Source organism: Phalacrocorax carbo, chromosome 9 (genome assembly GCF_963921805.1).
Source record: "Phalacrocorax carbo chromosome 9, bPhaCar2.1, whole genome shotgun sequence".
Taxonomy (NCBI): domain Eukaryota; kingdom Metazoa; phylum Chordata; class Aves; order Suliformes; family Phalacrocoracidae; genus Phalacrocorax; species Phalacrocorax carbo.
In genome coordinates this window covers 19075400-19095964 of record NC_087521.1, presented here as the reverse complement: position 1 = coordinate 19095964, position 20565 = coordinate 19075400, and the positions used below count along the sequence as shown (strand labels likewise).

General features: G+C 44.1%; 1 non-coding gene across 1 annotated transcript; it reads left to right on the top strand.

The window, feature by feature from the left end:
* The first annotated feature begins 1646 nt into the window (after window positions 1-1646).
* On the top strand, window positions 1647-1719 carry TRNAT-UGU (transfer RNA threonine (anticodon UGU)). The gene has a single exon. It is a non-coding gene; the product is annotated as a tRNA-Thr (tRNA).
* The last annotated feature ends 18846 nt before the right edge of the window (window positions 1720-20565 follow it).

The following is a 20565-nucleotide window of genomic DNA, read 5'->3' as shown; positions in this document are numbered from 1 at the left end:
TGTATCTAGCTGCCCCGTGGAGCTTTGTTTTTCACGAGTCAGCAATAATTGTTCAGAGTTTAATTTCAAATTTTACTGCTGTCATTTATTACAAACTATCAGGGGGCTAATGTGAGAAAATCCTTTGATAGAAAAACTCTTTGGGCAGAAATCACATATTTATACATCTAGCGCCCAGAGTACTGCAGGCCCTGATGCTGTGTGCTTTGGGGCTTATTTCCATTGTACCACATTCTTTGTAAGACTTGTCCAAGCCAAGCCAGGTTTATGAGCTCTCCCATTGCATCCCCTTCCCACCTGCTGATCCAAGTCTGAATTCCACAGAAATAGATACTACTACAGAACCAAAACAGGGCCCTGAATATTGCTTTCAGAAAGGCATATGACTGGAATTGAAATAATTTTATCTGCATGCAATTAAAAAAAAAAAAAAAAAGTTCAGTCCAGCCACAAGTGACCGAAGCCCTTTGCAAGGCATCTGCTTTAATGCGTGCTGTTGGGAGCGACGATGCCCCGCACCAGCACTGGGTGCCGTACACCTAAGCGGGTCTGCAGCATTGCCCCCTCCCACCTTCCAGCTATTAGCTGAGGCTGCCACCTTCTAGCTCGGCACGCCATAACCTCCGCGAAGGCGGCGTGCAGGTGCCAGGTGAGAGAACAAGCTAGAAACCTTCTCTCAGGTTAACGCTCAGCACGGCCCGGGGAGGTGACGCAGCAAGTGACGCCTACAGAGCCCCGGGGCAGCGCCTCTGCCCTTCGGCTGCGTTTCTCAAACTTCCCAAGACCCAGCCTTTTCGGAAAAAAACACCCCGCACCGTCTTATACAGCTGTGTCGTGACAACTTTTACTCCTGACGTGTAAAAATCAGGCTGTATTCCAAACATTCACCTACTTCTGATTTCTCCTCTCGTGTTTCTTTTTTTTTTTTTCCTTTTTTTTCTTGCTTGACTGGATGTGCATTTCCCATCGGTTTGCAAACCTCCCAGGGACCCCTCTGCGGCCCGGACGCTCCCCGCGCCCGGTGAGGGCGGGCGAGGCGGGGCAGCCGCCAGCGGCCCGCGGGCTCCTCCCGGCGGCGGCCCCGCCGCCGCTCTGCTGGGCGAGCCGCTGCCCGGCGGGCTGAGGGAGGGCTGCGGGAGGGCGGTGCGCCCGGCCGGCTGGGCTGAGGGCGGTGCGGCCGGCCCGGCGGTGTGGGGGCGGTGTGAGGGCGGTGCGGGGGCGGTGTGAGGGCGGTGCGGCCGGCCCGGCGGTGCGGGGGCGGTGCGAGGGCGGTGTGAGGGCGGTGCGCCCGGCCGGCTGGGCTGAGGGCGGTGCGGCCGGCCGGGCTTGGCGGCGTGAGGGCGGTGTGAGGGCGGTGTGAGGGCGGTGCGGGGGCGGTGTGAGGGCGGTGCGGGGGCGGTGTGAGGGCGGTGCGGCCGGCCGGGCTCGGCGGTGCGAGGGCGGTGCGGCCGGCCGGGCTCGGCGGTGTGAGGGCGGTGCGGCCGGCCGGGCTCGGCGGTGTGAGGGCGGTGTGAGGGCGGTGCGGCCGGCCGGGCTCGGCGGTGTGAGGGCGGTGTGAGGGCGGTGCGGCCGGCCGGGCTCGGCGGTGGCGGTGGGGAATGTCTGTACCGGACCATGGGAAACGGGCGGGGAAGCTCTTGAGCGGCGGCTCCATAGCTCAGTGGTTAGAGCACTGGTCTTGTAAACCAGGGGTCGCGAGTTCGATCCTCGCTGGGGCCTCTGTGTGCTTTTAGGTGTCACTCCCGGTGAGTGCATCCGTGAGCCACCGGCGGGCCTCATTTTGGGGTATTTTGGTACTGCGGGCTCCGTGGGCTTGCTATTAATGGGAATGCTTTGCAAAAAAACACTTCCGGTGAAATCCGAGTGTTAACAGTAATATCGGGCACCAGCTCTGCTCGTGGCTGAGCTGGGTGCTGGCGGGGGAGCGGGGGGAAGGATAAGCCCTTTGGGAAGCAGCGTGGGGATGGCTGAGTAAATACTTGTGCAGCTCACATCACAATTTCCCTGATGGGAGCTTTGGCAAAATGCTGTTAAGGGGTTTAAAAGGAACAAATTGCCCCTGAGTGGAGAATAAGCTGGACAGGATTATCTGACTCTTCACAGCTTGTCAGCCAAGCTGAGCTGTTGGTTTTATTTCTGTGCTGGAGGCTGGACAGAGGAGGTGTAATAATTCTTTGGCTTTTTATTTTTTTATTTTTGCTGCTATCACAGCTTCTCTCCAGCCTCCTTTTTCTGCTGCGAGTCGATCAATGCTGTGGTGATGCATGGGGCTGTACAAGTCACTGTTGCTGTGGGCAGAGGTGCAGGGGGCTGACAGGCTATTCCCCCCTTACGGCAGGAGCTGCGCTATGCCATGAGGCCCAAAGTGCATTTGAATTTGCTGTGGTTTGCGTTTCTTGGACATAAGAGTGTGCTTGGAGTGACTTCTTGTTTGCAGGATTGCCTCCCAGTCCCATCCGGGAAAACAGTGCCTCGTCCTAATCTCAGTGTTACCGGCTGACCAACATCTTAAGCAGTTCCTTGGTCCAGCAGTCCTCCCAGAGTCCTTGCGGCAGGCCCACGGAGGTGGTGATAAAAGCCTTCCCTCGAGAGGATCTGTCCTCTCTGGGGGCCTGGCTACGGTGTGGCTGTAGTTCCCGTGTTGGCGGGGAGCTGGGTTCCGCCGTGACCACCCCAAGCATAGTCAGATCGCTGGGACGCCACCGAAGCAGCGGTCACGCCTGTGCTTACACGGGCTGTGTGGTTTCAGCCTCTCGCAGGATCACCCAGAACACGCGTGCGGGAACTGCCCCCGCAGCTGGGCCCGGCGCAGCCCCGCGCAGTCGGTGTCCGCGCTCAGGGGACGGGGCGGCGGCGCTTCAGCCGTGGAAGGGAAGATCACGCGCGCGATGCTCGGCTGCTGCGTCCCCCACACCCCCACACAGGAGCAGGGTGCCGGGGCTCCCGTTTGTCGCGTATGAGCGGCCGCGGAGGCTTTTCTAACGCGCGTGCCCCTGCAGCAGCTCGGAAGCGGGAGCAGGCGCTACGCCGCCCGAGGCGGGCCCGAGGAGGGGCGGGGCCGGGCCGGGCCGGGCCGGGCCGAGGGAGGCGCGGGCCCGGCGCCGCGCGGGCCGGCGCTGCCGGAGGCCTCCAGAGGGAGAGCCGGCTCCTCACAGCGCGCCGCGCCCCCCGGCCGCGGGTCGCCGCCCAGGGGAGCGCGGCTCGGGGGAGGCCGGCTCCGAAACCTGCAGCGCCCCGCGGCTGGGGGCAGGGGCGGGCCCCTCGGTGGACGTGGCTGCGGCGCGGGCTCGGGGAGTGACTCGCGGGGCTCCGCTCCGTGCCTTTCCGCCGGCGCCGGCTGTCGGCACCGCCCGGCGGCGGAGCCGTCGGTGCGCCTCCCCTGCCCCCGCGCGTCCGTGCACACGCCTGAGTGGGAAGCAGGAGGTGGCCCAGGGCCCCTCTTGGCGGATTTTCCCTGCCTTCTCCATCCCTCATGGGACACCTATATACCATTTGCTGATCCCAGCCAAGAGTCACCCCAAAATTTCCTCCATCCTCTACAAGTGATGTCATCTGCACTCCCATTTCTTGCTATAAGAAGCTTTCTTGCATGTAGCCGTTGTTACTGAAGGTGAGAAATGCATCAAAGCTTTGCTGAAAAAAGCTGAGGTGACCTCTACTAGGTCCAGTGATACAGTCATCGATGATATAATTTGAAAATATCTTTACAGTTTGTTTCTCCAAACTGCGGTGAGCGGCCTGGACAGTACCGATTGTGCTTTCATTGGGGACTGCTACCAGAGCCCCTGAGAATTACCCCCGTGTCTGGAAAGACGGATACCTTGCCATCACTGCAAGCCATTCGGAACTTATCTCAGAGATATTTCTCCTTGTTATGTTTTTTTTCCGGGAAATTTATACCCATCTTGCTCAGTTCAACAGCAGGAGGCCTTACACAAGAAGAGGCTATTTTCTTCATGAGTCTACTATTTTTTTTTTTTTTTCAGATATGCAACAAAAATTGACATATCTAAGCATAGCTTACTGCAGTGTGATATAATTTTTGACACTTGGAATTGGGAATCAAAGTCAATGACTGTGAAACTGGTTTTAGCCATCAGAGGGAAGAAAAAAAAAACCTCTTTCAATATTGCACATGCTTTAATACTGTACGGGTGCTGCCAAAACATCATCAATTTCTAAAAAACCCAGACAACTTATCTCCCACCAAACTCCAAGCACCATCAAAATGTCAGATTAATAAAGAACATTTCCATTTGTTTAGTCAGAAAAGAAATAAAGAAATTCTGACTTGTGTTTCTGGACTTCCTGCAAGCACTCAAAGTTTTATGACTTTGATTTTGTGCCAGTGAGATAAAGCCAAAAAGTGAAAGTTGAGACTTTTTCCTCACCTGATGTGAATACAGCCATCAAGAAGGTCTTCAATGGACAGTGAAAATGTTTACTTGTAATAAGCTAAGGTGTTAACAGTAACACCAGAAAGAAAAATATGTTTGTCTTCTAAAAAACCTATTTTTAGTCAGACATTCCTCTTTTAATTCTGTTCTTCTGGTTGCTAAACCAACATGAAATTCCTTGTGCGTGACAAGCTATCATGCTCCTAGTCAGGCTCTTCCAGGATGTTCCACACCTTGATGCCTGACCACTCATTTTCAGAAGTGTAATGGTCCTGTTACTTTGCGTAGAGTTCCTTTTGTAGGGTGTCATTAACAAATTTGCAAGAGTTGTTTGAAGGTGGGTAGAAAGAATTCTGAACACCATAATCACCGGCTATAATATTGATCCAGGCCGGTATATCCTGACCTGCAGGCAGAGCTGTCTCCTTGCCCCTTCTGCTCTGTCAAGAAATATCTCCCTTTTAAAAGAAAGTAATTAAAATACCGCTGTTCAAGATGCAGGCCAAATGCATCCCCAGATAAGTGGGAGCTCAATGCATCAGGACTTTGAATGATGATGCAAGGCAATCTTCTCAGGGGAGTAACAGTAGATGAACCTGTGCTTACTGGTATTCTTGGCAAAAGGCCATATCGCTGAGCCAGTTAGCTATGGATGGAGGGACAACTAATGAACCCATTTGGCTTCTAGTACCGTTGTTATTTACAGTGATGTTAACATGTGAATAAGGATGCTTAGGGAGAACAGAGGCCTCTGGTAATCAGAAAGTGCAGATGAATTAAGTCCTTCAGTACTCGCCAGGAGAATGACTGTTGTGTTTTAAAGAAAAATGTTTCCTATATTTTCAAGGAATCTTTCCTAACACTTGAAGAATAGAAGAAAAGCAAACAGAAATGTCTCCCCAAGATATTTAACAAACTGACTATGCAGTATGTGGTACAAACCTTGCTTATATTTTAATATCAATGTCTGTCTATAGGTTTTGATGGTGTGCTTCAGTAGAGAGATGTTGCCTAAGATAAAACATGGTCTCTTTCTCATGCAGTTTATAATCTAATGATGGGAACACCAGGTCCTGGCTGTACAGGATCTAGGCACAGTACAATAGGTTTTAATGTAATGAAATGCATAGAGCAGTAGAGGGGAGGGTCCTTTAAAAATCTTGTGTGTGTGTATGTGTGTAATTTATTATGACTTGAGAACGGATGAAAAAGAGCAAGAGAGCTTGAGTTTAGACAGGATGAAGCACTGTTCACCTAGAATCTATGTATCTTATGTATAGGCAAAAAAAATCCATGCTGACATCACTAAACTCAGTGGACTGTTCAGATTATGACAATATTTCTGGCTTTCAGGTGACCAAAAATTTGTATGCAAGTAGAACTAGTCTTAGGGACAAGATGAAGCTTAAATAAAATTTAGAAATGCAACCCTGAAGTATTAGGAAAAATAAAAAGATAATTCAACATCCTTGCCTGCTTCCCTAGGACTGTTGTTCTGAACTTATCCAGTTCCAGCTTACTTTATTACGAACATAAATTAATCTGTGGACTGTAAATGGAGAACTTTTACTATAAAGTAAGGCTGGTATCAACTGTGTCAGCCTCTATTCAAAGCAGAGTGGCTGCTCTGCTGACAACAGAGCAGGCAGAACACTACCTAATGCTGCGTGTGTCTGACAGCCCATCCGCATATATCTGATTACCTCTCAGTCAGACTCTGCATAGGCTTCTCACAAGTAAAGCACATTCATCCTTCTGAAGATAAACAGAGGAGTTGTTCCTTTTGGTCACCAAGTTACAGACTGCTTTTGGACAAGAAAGCTATTGCTTGCAACCCGCCTGCTGTATCTGCAAGACCTGCTAATGACTGTGGTGCCTGTACATGTAAATAGTCTCAAACCACGATACATTCCCTCCTGAAAAGAGACTACGAATATGCCTGCTCATTCCCTTCAGAGGACTGGTATTGCTGACCGCATTGTCACAGCAACAACTTTAATCCATACCAAAAGCCATTTCTAACAGAAATGAATAAAGAGCAAACCCACAAGGATGAGTGTATCTCACTGCATGTAGCAGATGCATGCAGACAGCTCTCTCTACCAACATGCTAACATTTTTTTAGATTGATAAAACACAGCATTGAAGAAGCCATACAGTTGAACTATGCAATAAAGAGATTATAATTTAAACTTGACCACATCCTTCTCTAGAGGCTTCCTCAAGACAAAGATGTAGAGTTTCCATGCTTAATTTACATTGAAAGCACTGTGTGTTTTTTTTTTTTAAACAAAGGAAATAATATGAGAAAGCTTAAATTTAAGTCACTGAAGTGCAATCTGTGAGAGACCTTCCTTATAGATTAGAAATTCCTCAGCTATTTATAACTTGTTAAGCATTGAGTAATGTGAGTATCACATTTTGTTTGGGCTTGTCATTTTAAAATTATCTGTGTAAGAACTTGGGATGCACATGTTTAATTTGCAGCAAGGTACTTGCAGTTACTACGTGTAGCTTGTTTTATTCTAGAAGCTAGATTAAAAAATTCCCCAGGAGCTGACTATGTTAAGAATATCTACTGTGCTTGCAGAAGTGGGTTTCCATGAAGACTACTGATAGTTGGAAGAGTAAAACCAGATGATCTTCAATATGTAAGTTTTTTAGAAATCTTGGATTTGCAAATAAAAAATAGTATTTGCATCCCTCTGACATTCTGGGTGTTATTTGTATATAGATTGTTCACTGCTTTTTGATCATCACTCAGTTAAACTGCAAATGTTTTCAGTGAATCAGAAAGAGTTTTGCTTTCTGGTGCAGAGCACCCTGCCTTTGGTAACACATCTTTCCAGTCAGCAGGCTACTAAGAAGAGTTATGAGAAAGCTCTCCCTGCTTCTGTTATGTTTTGAACAGAAGGGTTTTTTTCCTATGATTTTTATATTTTTCCTTATATTTAATGAGTGTCCTGGGCTCTGCAGGTCTACTCTCTCATGAGGCTGATGGAAATGCTGGTATATTTGGGTCCTCTTTCAATGAATAATAGCACCCGTTATTCAGTGTACAACTTCAAAAATGACAGTCACAGTGCATGTGCGGCAGATCTCCAGGGCAATTGGATGTGTGTGTGCCAGCAGAGTGTTCACTTCACCTTGCAAAGAAGGGCCATTTGAGTCTACTTCTACTAGATCTTTTGAACTAGCCAGGCTGGATTTATTGGGGGAAAAACTCATTCAAACGTTATAATTAACTTCTTAATAACTGCAGGCTCCTTACCAGCAGAACAACGGGAACAGAAGTGGAAAGCGCTGTCATGACTTTTCTAAAACCACCTGGTTGTCCCTTGAAAACATTTCTGCTAGGTGCTGGCCTGAGCAGTGTGTCTCTGCTGCCTGCTCTGTGTACTCAGAGGGGAAACATGTCTGCTTTTTTAAAAAAAATCAGACCATATTTCCAAGGCTCTGTGGCAACTTCTGTGTGATTCTCAGAAGTCGTGAAATACCTGAGTGAGCTGTAACTTGTCCATGTTAGGTACCAATATCTGGGAAAATGCAACAATCTGGAGTTCAGGAGCTTGACATCCAAGACAGAGTCCAGTGCCATGGGCTGGCTTTTTTGTCCCAAACTGAGTCTCTCATGCTTTGCTCCAGCTGTACATTGTGGTTGGTCTTTGGAAGCTTGAGCTCACCAAGTCCAACACGAAACCTGTGAGCCCAAGCTGGTCCTCTGGGCTCATGCTTCCCATGTAGTGAAGTGGTTTGCTTGTTCCAGACTGGAGCCAGGGAGAAACCCAAAACGTAGACCTTGTGTTTGATAAAGGAGTTAGTGTTTGACAGAGAGCTTGAGTCCTGGGCGAACACAGCAACAGAGACGTGACTGGAGACCGTGTGCTAGCTGTGACATGCTGCAACACCGCTGCTGCTTGTTTAGCTTAAAACTGTCAGTTAGCCAATTAGTTCAGTGAAGCTTTTCAAAACATTGCCTGTGAGGTTATTATAACTGAAGTGCTAACACAAACAGCCCGCATTCCAAGTCTGAGCAGCCAAGAAGAAATCTCAACACAGGGTCGAGTCTGGACCTGATAGAAATAGTGCAGATAAACCTTTGACATTAGAATCAGGGATTTTTAATGCCTAGTTTTCACTGTGATTTTCATCTCTCTGCCCCATTCTGCATAGCTTAGCACGACAGCATGTCTGGTCAATTCCCTTCCAGCCAGCTGATGAAAAAGCAGGCTGCTGAGTATTACAGGTGTCCCTCCTAAACTGGGGCTGTTACAGTATTCAGCCCCATATAGCGCAGGCAGGCTGTGTTCCAGCTGTGCTTCGGGGATGAGGGGAGCTTGCTGTGCAGCTGTGCAGAGGAATTAGTGACTGCATTCAAGCACAGCAGCATCAATCATGAAGAATCAATTCTTGCTCCTCCCCTCAGAGCTGCAAAGTGCCAGGGGCCAGCTGCCCTCAGAGTTGATAAACACATCCGAGAAAATGTCAGACTGGTTCAGGCAAACCTAATACTCCTAAACTACCACTGACAGGAGCCCGTATCTCATCCAGCCCTCAGTGATGCTGCTATAACAGCTCAAGCCTCTGATCCAACATGCCTTTTATCCATTCCTCCATCCTCCCCTGGGCTTTCCACACATCCTTGCTCTCTTGCCTTCATACTGCTTCAACCCTTCATTGTATTTATCTCTTAATGTTCTAATCTGCTTTTTAAAAGCTGGTCTTTAATTATATCTCTTTGTTGCTTATCCCACCAGAAAAGCCCTTAGATACGCTTTTTCAACACTCTCACAGACAAGTTCAATCTTTTTTTTTAAAAAGCCCCCCCCAAGAGATAGATTTTCCTGTGATGGATTTTCAGTTTCCTTCTTTTATAAGCCATTTATATCCCACTACTCCAGCATTTGCAATGTCATTTAATATTCAGCTTGTTTTTTCTGCTTCCTCAGGGGTACAGTTTCCTTTTGGCTAAGAAAGAGAATTTAGGTGAAGATGTAATGCAGCTGGACAATTAGCCACTAAAAATAGTTTGCTAAAGGTCTGGGCAATACAGAGACCTCAGTAAACATCAGATTTGCAGCCAATGTGGATTCAGGCTGAGTAGTTTGCTTAATCCTCAGTGCTCTGCTAAATGTTTTATCAAGGCTGCTTTTTAATAAATCTTCCTGAACCGACTATATTCTCCTGCTATCCACAGTCCCCAAACCTGTAAATACAGTTGCCCACCATGGCCTACAGAGTTTAAGTTAGAAATAAAATCCTAAAACAAGATTATGATGCATCTATATTTTTTTGTCTTATAAAATCTAAGCCATATTTGCTTAAGCCAAAAAAACATCAGCATCAGTTATTTAATGGCAATTGAATTAAAGTCATGTAACTGAGTAGGTAAAATTAAAGTCCAGTGGGACTGACTTACTAGAATGTTGTTGAGCTGTGCCTCTTGCTTCAGTGTATTTTAGTCAAATGAAAGCAATGTCAATTCACTTCATGCTCTGTGGCAGCATCCTCAGTCAGCATTTTACTCATACCTGCCTCAAAACTTCCACTGACTTCATCCTGACAAGATGTTGGCTAGGTGGATTTCGTCATTTGGCTCTCAGCGATGGCAAGTCTATCAGTCCATGTGTAAAACGTGTATGGACAGAAGGAACTGCATTGACACTGAATGCCAGTGAAGTGCAAGACTAAGAGCAGGAATTACATCCTAAGTTCTGCACCAGCTTGATTTTTAAGGGTAAGTTAAAAGTTACTGCTTTTTAGCCTGTAACATCAGAGTGGAAAGTTACTAAATTCTGTTCTAGACAGAGTGCTGTTCCTTGGTTATCACATGCCCTGAAATTCTGAGATGTGGTTTTGTCAAAGCTGTGGAGAACTTATAAAATTTTTTGGATTCCTAAAGATCTCAAATAAAAAATATTTAATTAGTTAAACTGTTGTTTTCAGGGTAAATCAAAGTTATTGTATGATTCTTAATTTATTCCTTACTTTCCCATGCACAATCATTCCTGCTTCACTTAATACTGCCTCTCAACTTTCTCTAATTTTTGGGTGTGCCTGAAAAAAACCCCAAATCCCTCAGAACATTTCTTTGCCTCCCTTTTATGATCCTACGATGTGAAATTCTGTTTTCCAATGCTAGCCAGTAGTTTTTGTCCTGAAAGAAGCATGAGAAGGTTTCTGATATATTGGAGTTAGCGCCAAAGAGTTTCATGATAGCAAAGAGTGATGGTGAGAAAGCAGAAAAGGGAACCTTGCAGACACTGAGAGATGTTTGCCCAAACCAGGTTTTGCTTTTTCCTGAGGCTTCCAAAGCACAATAACAATGCAACATGCCAGCTTATGCAAAGGATGATCAGACCTATTATGTTGCTGAGGCTTACCTATTGAAAAATTAGTGAAGGATATAATTACACTGATTGTTAGCTGCATTACAAATTATTATCTGTGACAATAAAATTATTAACAGTTAAGCTTTAAAAAGCCACTCAACTAATTAGTTCAGGAGAACTATTCAAAACAATGTCCTTGAGGTTGTTATAATTAAATTCCTAATATACATAGCCTATATTTCAAACATTAATTCTAGTGTAGGTTGGTCCACACAAATCAGCAAATGCCAAGACTTTGCAATGCTGTAAGAAGTAGACCAGCGGCCCTCTTGTCCTAAAGCAGATGAAAGAATTCACTGAAGTTTTAGTCGGTCACAAGAGGCAGCTGAGGCTGGGTGGACAAAGAGAAGTGCTACAGAGGAATGACGGATGAGTCTGTTGAATCAGGACATCAGGCACACATTCACACTAGCAAATTTCTGAGCTGCAAGACATCCCTAATGAGGCCTCAGCAGTGGTATCAACAACAGCGAACTCTTTAGTGCCTCAGGGGCTGTATCTCTCAATTACCTTGACATTCAGTCAGTACACAGCATGGTGGAAAAAAAAAGCTACTCCTCCCCTTTATCAGCTTAACCTGTAGAACAAACACTCACAAACTCTTTTTACATTAACACTTCTGTCATTGCTACCAATGAATGAGGGGAGAGACACTGGAGAAGATTTGTTCAGCATGCTGGAAGTGGACAAAACCAGAGGCTTCTTTATCCTTGTCCCCTTGGCCTCTTGACTGCTTTCTAATATCTTTCTGCTGAGCTACTGCCTCTTCTACTGCAATTCCTTTCTAGCTAAGAATGCCTTTGGCTGGATGATAACTTGGCAATGACTCCTGTCATTACACTTCTTCCCCTCCAAGCTCCACAGAACAAACGATATTTTGTGTAAAGTTGTTTTGCTAACGTAGGTGGTAATATTTTGATGGGGAATGCAGAAGCAAATTTGGTAAAACACCTTGCTGTTGACTCAAAGGTAATGAATATGGGCTGTAATTTGGATTTGTGATGAAGATCCCTCCCTTCCTCTCCAGCCTCATCGAGCTGAGAGCAAGAATCTAAGAAGCCAAAGATGTTGTAACACTTGCTGTTTGACATCAGGCAGTCACCTGCCATTACACCTTTGTCTTAACTGGTTGTTACAGGCATTCCACCTTTGCGCCTTTTGCCTTTGGGTGAAACCCCTTTTTTTGAGTGTCCCCTGTAGACAAGCCCTTAGGTGACTATTGATCATAACTTCATTTTTGTGACACCACAAAGGCTGCAAGCAGAATCTATAGATCAGTTTCTGCTTGAACTTCAATCAAATAAGGTAAGTTATAATTTAAAAACCTCTTAAGGGCGAGATCAGTCTTGCATGGTCTAGTAGCTGTCCTTGATCTTGCTTATTGAAAGAAAATAACCCATAGGAACGCTGTTGGAAAAAGAAGCATTTTAGCCACAGAATATTTATTATTAAAGAGGTATTTTTACTTCAGGGTAAGAGTAGGACCTATTACTTGATCTCCTTTTTCTAAAGACAAGAAAAGGAATAGTCTTAACTGCTTTTATTAGTAAAGGACTATTATTATATATTAATAAACAAGCCTAGAAGAGTTTAGGAAAGATGTATAAAAATATAGTGGACTACATCCAGATGTAATACAGGGCTTAGGCACATGTGATCCAATTCAATATGATCCAAATAACTATGGCAGCCTGTCAGCTAAAGTTACTATAGGGGACTGCATGTATGCCTCAATTGCTCAGTTAATTGCTCAGTTGATGAAGATCAGTAACTTAGGAATATAATAATAAATAACTTACTGATACTCCTTGTAAACGAATGTACGTGTGCAAAATAATGCATGTTGTGTGTTCAAAAAATCCCTTCTTTCTTCCCAAATTATCTATTTTGTGGGAATTTCATATATATCAAAAGCAGATTGGTTTTGTTTGCTGTAGCTCAATGATATGAGACAGGTGTTTGTCCCTTTCCTTTCTACTGACGTGCTGAAGAAGGTACTTTTTGAGATGCCCTCTGAGAGAGGCATTTTTTCTACCTGCCAAAGTCATAGGATCTTCAGGCCAGCGGGTTCCAGGGAAGAGAAACTCAAGCATATCCAGGTGCCACACTGATGTAGCACAGTACTAACCACCGTTTGCTAGGAATACTTTGGTTTATAGATGGAGATAAAACTGCTAATTGCCTTGACAGTCCCTGACAATCAGGGTCACTGGATCGCAGTCATGGCTGCTTCCCTCTGCCCTGGCAGCACCAGTGACCCTGCATAGGCAGAGAGCTGGCTTAGCGGCGGCTCTCCCACGGAGATGTTTTAGTGCTTCCAGACTAGCCATCTGCCTTGAGCTCCATCGGTTTGTGCTGTGATAAGCACAGGTATGGTCTGGCGCACTTCCTCTGCAAAGGGCTGCTCTCACTGCTGGCTAGAAATCACCCCTTCCTATTACAGGTGTGCCAAGAAAAGAAGCTCCACACTGTGAAGGATTTCAGTATTTCAAAAGCTGGTGCAATTTCAAACTGGAACAAGAATATTATTGTCTGTTCTTTGAGCAGACCTTTTCCACAGCTGACAGGCTATTTTATGGTGATATAATATGAGGCCACATTCCCTGAGTTTGCTTGTGGAGAAGGGTGTCTGAGGCTGCAACAACTTCACTAAACATCCATTTCCTCTACTACCTTCCTCCACCCAAAAAGGCAAGTTATTCTGAAAAGCCAAGTTATTCACTTGGAAGGAGGTTAGCTTGGTTTAACACATTTTATTTTGATACATACAAGCTGGCTGTTTCTTATCATATTTATGTCTCTGGATGCTTATGCACAGAGTGTTTCACATTTTATTGTGGTATCTTCCCAGGTATTAAAGCTAAGCTGACTAGCCTACAATTTTCCAGCTTCTCCTTTTCCCTTTCTGTGGAAGAGCACTATAGTCATTCTCATCAGTCCTCTGTGTGTCCTCAAAGTAGTTCAGATCGTTTCAATTATTTCTTGATCTTCTAAGGTGAATTTCAGCAAGCTCCGTTATCATGCACACGTGTCTCAGCTAAATATTTGCTCTCTGTTCTCCCCTAATTCTTGCTGGTGTTAAGAATCTGGTCACAGCTACTCTTTTTATGAAGGCTCAGGCATTGAACACTTTGTCCTTTGACATTCCTTCATACATTTTTTACCATTCCTGCTTAAGACCAGTGCAATGCTCTCCATCTTTTATCCTGAATGTATTTATAAAAGCTTTTCTCACTGCCTTTTATGTCCTTTGCTGGTCGCAGCTCATTTTATGCCTCAGATTTTCTGATGTTATCTGCACATCATTTTAAGTTATGTTCAGCGAGTGTCCATGTTTCCTTTTTTAAACAATTAATTTCTGATTTTTAGGTCATTAACAAGCTTTTGATATTCTTGATATTGAGCATTTACAATATTTCTTATCTCACTTCTGCAGAGGGATAACCTGTTATTGTTTCAATATAGAACACTGCTGTATTCTATTCCAAAAATGTCAGAAGGATATTTCAGCACTGGCTGAACTTTTTTCTAGTTTTATTCTATAAAAAAGGAGATCGTAGCAAATCAAGCCCATTTAGAAGAATGTGTGTTTTGATAGACTGCATATAAGATTAAAATAAGATATCATCAAGCCTTTTGCAGCCAACTGCTATTTTAATAATAGTGGTTCAAAAATGGACAGCATGCACAGGAACAGAGGAAAAGAAAGAGGAAATAAAAATGGTCTGAATATATCTAACATAGTAAGAACATCAGATAACACTCCATTACAGCAATGCTATTGAAGACTTACTGGCAATAGAGACCTGGCAAAGAAAGCCCTTCTTGCCTTCTGCAGGATGAAAGTGCATGTGGGAGATGCATATCAAGGAACAAGCATGCTGCCCTAAGGCCATTTCCACGGGGAATGCAGATCGTTAGGACTGTGGTGCCCGATTGCAGAACTATATAACCTTTTCTATATGCCCTAGTTATCCCTGATAATCTGCCAGGCCTGCATTATAGGTGAACTGTGTACCCTTTACCTTGACAACTCAGGGTTTTGTTTCTAGCTAAGTGGTGAATTTTCTTGGGTGAAGAAAGTCCAACTAAGAAAAAAACATTCAGTGAGAACTGTCAAAATAGTGGAAAATGCTTTGCTGGAAACAGTAGAGCTCAGGCCCAACAGATGTTTATCTGAATTTTACATACGAATTCTCTTGGAAATCTGTCCTGCTTCTTCTTTATTTCTTAACTTGAATAGACTGTAACTATAACTTGTTATGATCTCTGTTATATCCCTATTCTGGAGGTTCACTCTACTGCTGAATTCAACCACAGTGATGAAGCAGTCACAGGATCTGACCCACAATGAACTCTGTGTCTTAATTTGGTATGGCAGAGCATTCACTCATTTGCTTTCCTCTGGGTATGTGGAGCCCCACAGCCCAGCTGTCCTCAGCCCCAAGAGCTGTGCTGACTCCCCAGCTAGGTTAAGGAAATCCTCCAGCAGACCACCTCCATCCATCCCCACCTTCATAAATACTCTGATTAATAATTGCATCTTTCAAACACTATAAAAGTTTCATTAAGTTTTGTACATATTTGTAGAAGTTCTTTTAAATTCAAACCATTTTGCTAATCGATATTCTGCATGAGAAGTACAGCTCTAAAGACAGCCCATGGCCAAAACCTGCAAAATCACCTCTAAGTTTTGGTATCTTATTTGAGATAACTTCTAAAAGTGATAAAAGCCTTCCTACTCCTTTGCCCAACTCCAGAAGTTTGTTTCAAACTGATTTCCCTGAGGTTTTTCTTCTCTCCACTCTGCCACTTTCAATTCTCCATGATGGTTACAGCAGATAAGCATCATTAGCAAAGAAGTAGTGTTTGGCAGGCTGTCTTCATTATCCTGCTAGGGCAGAGTTATGCTGTCATCAATAGCCCATCAGTCGTCTCAGATTTCACAGCAGCCACTGGGGCACAGTGTTCAGCTTCCTAAATGAATTATGTGATCCAGCTGGATCCAGTCTTCTTGGAAGAGCGGACCCTATGGCTTGTTCTGGTGGCTGGGGAGAGGTGAATGCCACCGACTCACTCTGCTGGCACTATCTCAGTCCTGGAGGTCACGGAAGGAAACGGAATATATATGTGCGCTTGTGCTGTTCAGCTTGGCAGGACAGGATGGTGTCAAGGGCCCTGGGCAGAGTGCTCCGGCAACGAAGAGCAGACCACCCTGAGCAGGCTCAGTTGGGTTAGTTCCCCTTACAGGCTGTACACGGTCCCTGAGCCAAAGGCTGACTTCTTCTGATAGAACTGGAAGTATAGAGTAACAAACATAAGTAAGGTTATAGCCATATGGAGGGTTGATAAAGTCAGACTGAGTGTATTGGTTTATACAGATAACTCAGACTGTCAGGGGAACACCGTATGACTGATGCAAAGCAAAGCATATTTTTTTCATGGAGAATCAGTTGTTTGATAAATAATGAATACTTCCAAACTGCACAATACGCCTCACAAGGAATATATTATGTTGCTAGCATTAGTCAGAATGAACCTTTCTTAACAACTGAAAATACTTGTATGACTGAGATGTGAGCAGTAGGTATTAATGATGTCCAGCTCTGCGAATTCTCAGATGAGTTTATGTGTTGTGACTTGTACCTCTGAAAATGCAGAAGTAGTAGAGAAGACATGATCTCAGCCAGCCTGATGTGGCGATTGGTACACAGCAAATTGCATCGATGTGGTGATCAGTACATAGCTTCTTGCAATTATAGCAAGGTATTCCAGGACTCATGTTATGATAGAGATTGTCACTTCTGAGGGCATTTGTTTTTCATTCAGACACTCAGCTTTGCCTTGTGCTTTGCAAATGCACTTGAAGCAGACTGACATTTGACACAGCTCATGGTCTGGTGTGTCTTAGCTCTGAATTTCAAACCAGCTGTGTCTTAGCTCGCTGCTCAAAGCAGCTGATAATATCAGACTGCCTTATAGTTTAGGCCAGAAGGGACTCAGCTGAGTTTCTTAGAACAGCTGGAATCTCCACTGAAATAATTCTTGCAGCTAATCAGAAAAAGCTTGAAAGATTAGATTAAAAAATAAATACAGGAAGAAATCCGAAGCCTGTTCCATTTCTGACTGGAGTGTATTTGCTTTTCTGAGCTACCTGAGGTTGTTTGGCATTTTTTTTATTATACTGCACCCAAACCCTACTATGTGTTAAATTATCTAGCTAGTGCAGAAGATATAAAAGTTATTACACTGTAAGGCCCTAAGAAAAATACCAAGGCTGCATGCTGAAAGATTCTGTCTGATTGCCAGGGTTACACATTGTGGAAGCAAAGCTGAGTTGGGGGTTAACATGAGAGAAGTGTGCCACTAAGGGTAAGGTACTGAAGGAAAGAAAAAAGATGTTTATATGAACTTTGAAAACAGTATATTAAAGGAAACATTCTTTGTGCCTGTGTTTTGTTTTAGCTCAGTATCTAGAGCTTATGCTGAAGCTGGTCAGAGCCATCTGGTTCTGTGAGTAATGCTCAGTCTTGATTTAAGTAATATAAAGTCTCACTGCTCTTGAAAAGTTTCTGCTTTTGTAGATTGTTGACTTTGCTTGTAGTTATGTTTGCTTATTTTCTAGGAGAGTTTAACTATGGCTGCTCATACTGTTTAGTGAAATGCTGTCAAATTATTTGTGTACCTCTGTCAAATCTGCCTTGTGCTGACACTGAAATGCTGTTCCCATGCTCCAAACAGTCTCCATTCTCCAGTGGCTGGGTGCTTTCAGCTAATTGTGATAGTACTCTGATGTCCCTGGGCTGTGCCTGGAGGTTAGCAAAATGAAGACGAAGGTTTTTGACATGGTTAGATTAAATACAATGGGCAGAATATGCCATGTAATATTTTTAATAAAAACATTGGAGTATGGGTCTCCACTGGCTATTGAAAATCAGCTGCAGAAAACATGAATAACATTGCTGTTCATTAACAACATTCTGTTTCTTCCTGACTGGACACAATCATTTCCCCGTAGATCTATATTCACAGAATCACAGAATGGAGGGGCTGGAAGGGACCTTTGGAGATCATCTTGTCCAACCCCCCTGCTTGAGCAGGGACACCCAGAGCAGGGGGCATAGGACTGCATCCAGGGGGTTTTTGAATATTTCCAGAGACGGAGACTCCGCAACCTCCCTGGGCAGCCTGTCCCAATGCTCTGGCACCCGCAAAGCAAAGAAATTTTTCCTCATACTCAGGTGGAACTTCCTGTGTTCCAATCTGTGCCCATTGCCCCTTGTCCTGTCACTGGGCACCACTGAAAAGAGTCTGGCCTCATCCTCTTGACACATTGTTCATGGTGGATAAGGCTCTGCAAAATAAAGACCCCCAGTCTGTGCAAGTGGTATGTAGTGAAACCATAACAGTTCTATTAAGCACACAGATATTTGATTAAGCACAGATATTTTGATTGAGTAAAATATATTACTTTCTTGCTTACAAATTTCAGAGTCTACTTGCACTTAAAAAGTACATATAATGAGTTTTAAATCTGAAGCCATTGCTGCCACTCAACTTCGTGCTGGATTCATAGTTCTCAAGGGAACAAAAAATAGCAACTGACCTCCAAAATATATATATCTACCCTGTACCCCCTTAGTTATCAGTACATTTCCCAGGAAAAGAAAAAAAAGAAAGGCTTCAAATGGATTTTGTTACTTGAAAAGAACCAAACCCCCATGGATTATCTCACTTCATTGTTTTTCCCTCACTTCAGAACTTCTAGAGCTGATTTTTTATTTTGTGGCTGTCATTAGCTGATTAGCCATGACCGTGCTGGAAAGCAGTGTGAGATTTTTCACCACAGAGCATGTCTTCAAGTTTTTGGTTCTTTTTTATGTATAACACAAGCTGATAAGAACTGCAGTTGAAAGGAAGGAAAATTATCAGTGTAGAATAAAAATTTGTTCTTTAGATTCTCTTTGCAGCACAAGCTGAAATAATTTTAACAGAGAATTTAAAGAGATGGTTAAAGGGGAGGACTTGTTTGTCCTGTTTTAAAACACTTTGTTTTGTGTTGCCTGTTATTGCAACATATTCTCTCAAACACATAAACAGTAAGTTAGGGGGAAAGGATCTAATAATTGTTTTCACTGTTAAAGGCCCAACATTCCTCCCTATGAAGGAAGTGCTAAAAAATCTCCCGCGGTGGGGACAGATAGTACTTGACATCTTGATACGTTCAAGGTTGTAATAATATCTAATATCTTATTTTTATTTGATGTGGGGAAACGTTACTCTCCAGTATTGTGTTTTTCACCCTTTACTTACATATTTTAAAAAGGAATGAAAAAATTTTTTTCTTTTTGGAAATCAATATACAAAGCCAGCACTAACCGTATCAAAATTACAACTGCTTACCTGGCTTTTCCTACCTTCTTTCAAAATGTATTAAGTGGACTGAAGTATGCTTGCTGGGCCTGGATTCCTGTTAGATATCTCTAGGTAAACAAGGTCAGGTATGTTGAGCATTTGATTAGGATGTACCTAAAGAAAATGTAGGATACTGCTAAAACTTCACTAATGTAGTGTTTTTCTCTAATCAGTGTAGTACCAATTCTCCAGAATACTGATAGAAGCTAGGTAAGGTCAGTAATGGCAGGCCCCAGATGAGCACAAAGACTCTACCTCTCCTTCCCCAAGAACAGAGCCATTAGTGTGATGTAAAATCATAGAATGGTTTGGGTTGGAAGGGACCTTTAGAGGTCATCTAGTCCAACCCCCGTTTAACTAGACATCTTTAACTAGAACAGGTTGCTCAGAGCCCCGTCCAACCTGACCTTGAATGTTACTAGGGATGGATGACTCTTTATTTCTCATTTTTCTTGAGGCTGGTTATAGTCTGTACTGCATCCCAGGGTGGGGGGAGGAGGGAAAATGTGTTGTAAAATGCAAGATATTAATTTTTTCTATACTGGTTTCTTAGATATTGCTAAACTGATGCAAGCAAGCAATATTCTTCCCTTCCATCCTCTCCCCTCCCTTACTAACGCTAGTCGTCTTCTTTGGCAGTGTGTAAGCCAAGTTCACTTCTCAGTGGCTGTGAGCAGCTTCAGGCACTCAGACAGTGGAAGCACTGCATAGCCTTCCAAATAGCCTACACATATACTGGCCAACCAAGCTGTGGTAGAGCTGGTATCTTCAATATTGTCAGCAAATGCCGGGCAGTACTCCTTGACTGAATGAGACAGAGTTAAATTGTTCCCTAGCTCTACAAGCTGCTGCAAAAACAACTTCTGACCTGCCACTGCTCTGAATGCGAAGTCTTAGCAATGTGAATGAAGGTTGAAGTATACAAGCCTAAGAAACAATACTAAGCCTTATAAGAGAGCTTGTGTACCTCTAAAGTAAATAAAAGTAGCTTAAAACATTTTCTGAAGACCTATCTGTGACTTAACATCTCATCTCTATTAATATGTGTCAGGAGCTGAAGCCATTTTACTGCAGACTTTGTGCAGCATGTTAGGGAGGCTTAGCCAGTGCAAGCAGTTAGGCTGTAGTGAACTACTGGCCATCAAAAAGATTTAAGTTGCTTTAAATAGACTTGTAGGAATCTGAAATACTTTAATCGCCTAGCTTGCAGCAAAGCATTTGCAGTGTCTAGATTTATTTATATTCTCCTCACATCCTCCGGAGCACGAGATAATGGCTGATAACATTTCCTTCTACCCCACTAACTTTCCATAATTATTGTACAAAGGTTTCTGCACATGTCCCCGGACTTAAAGCTCGGT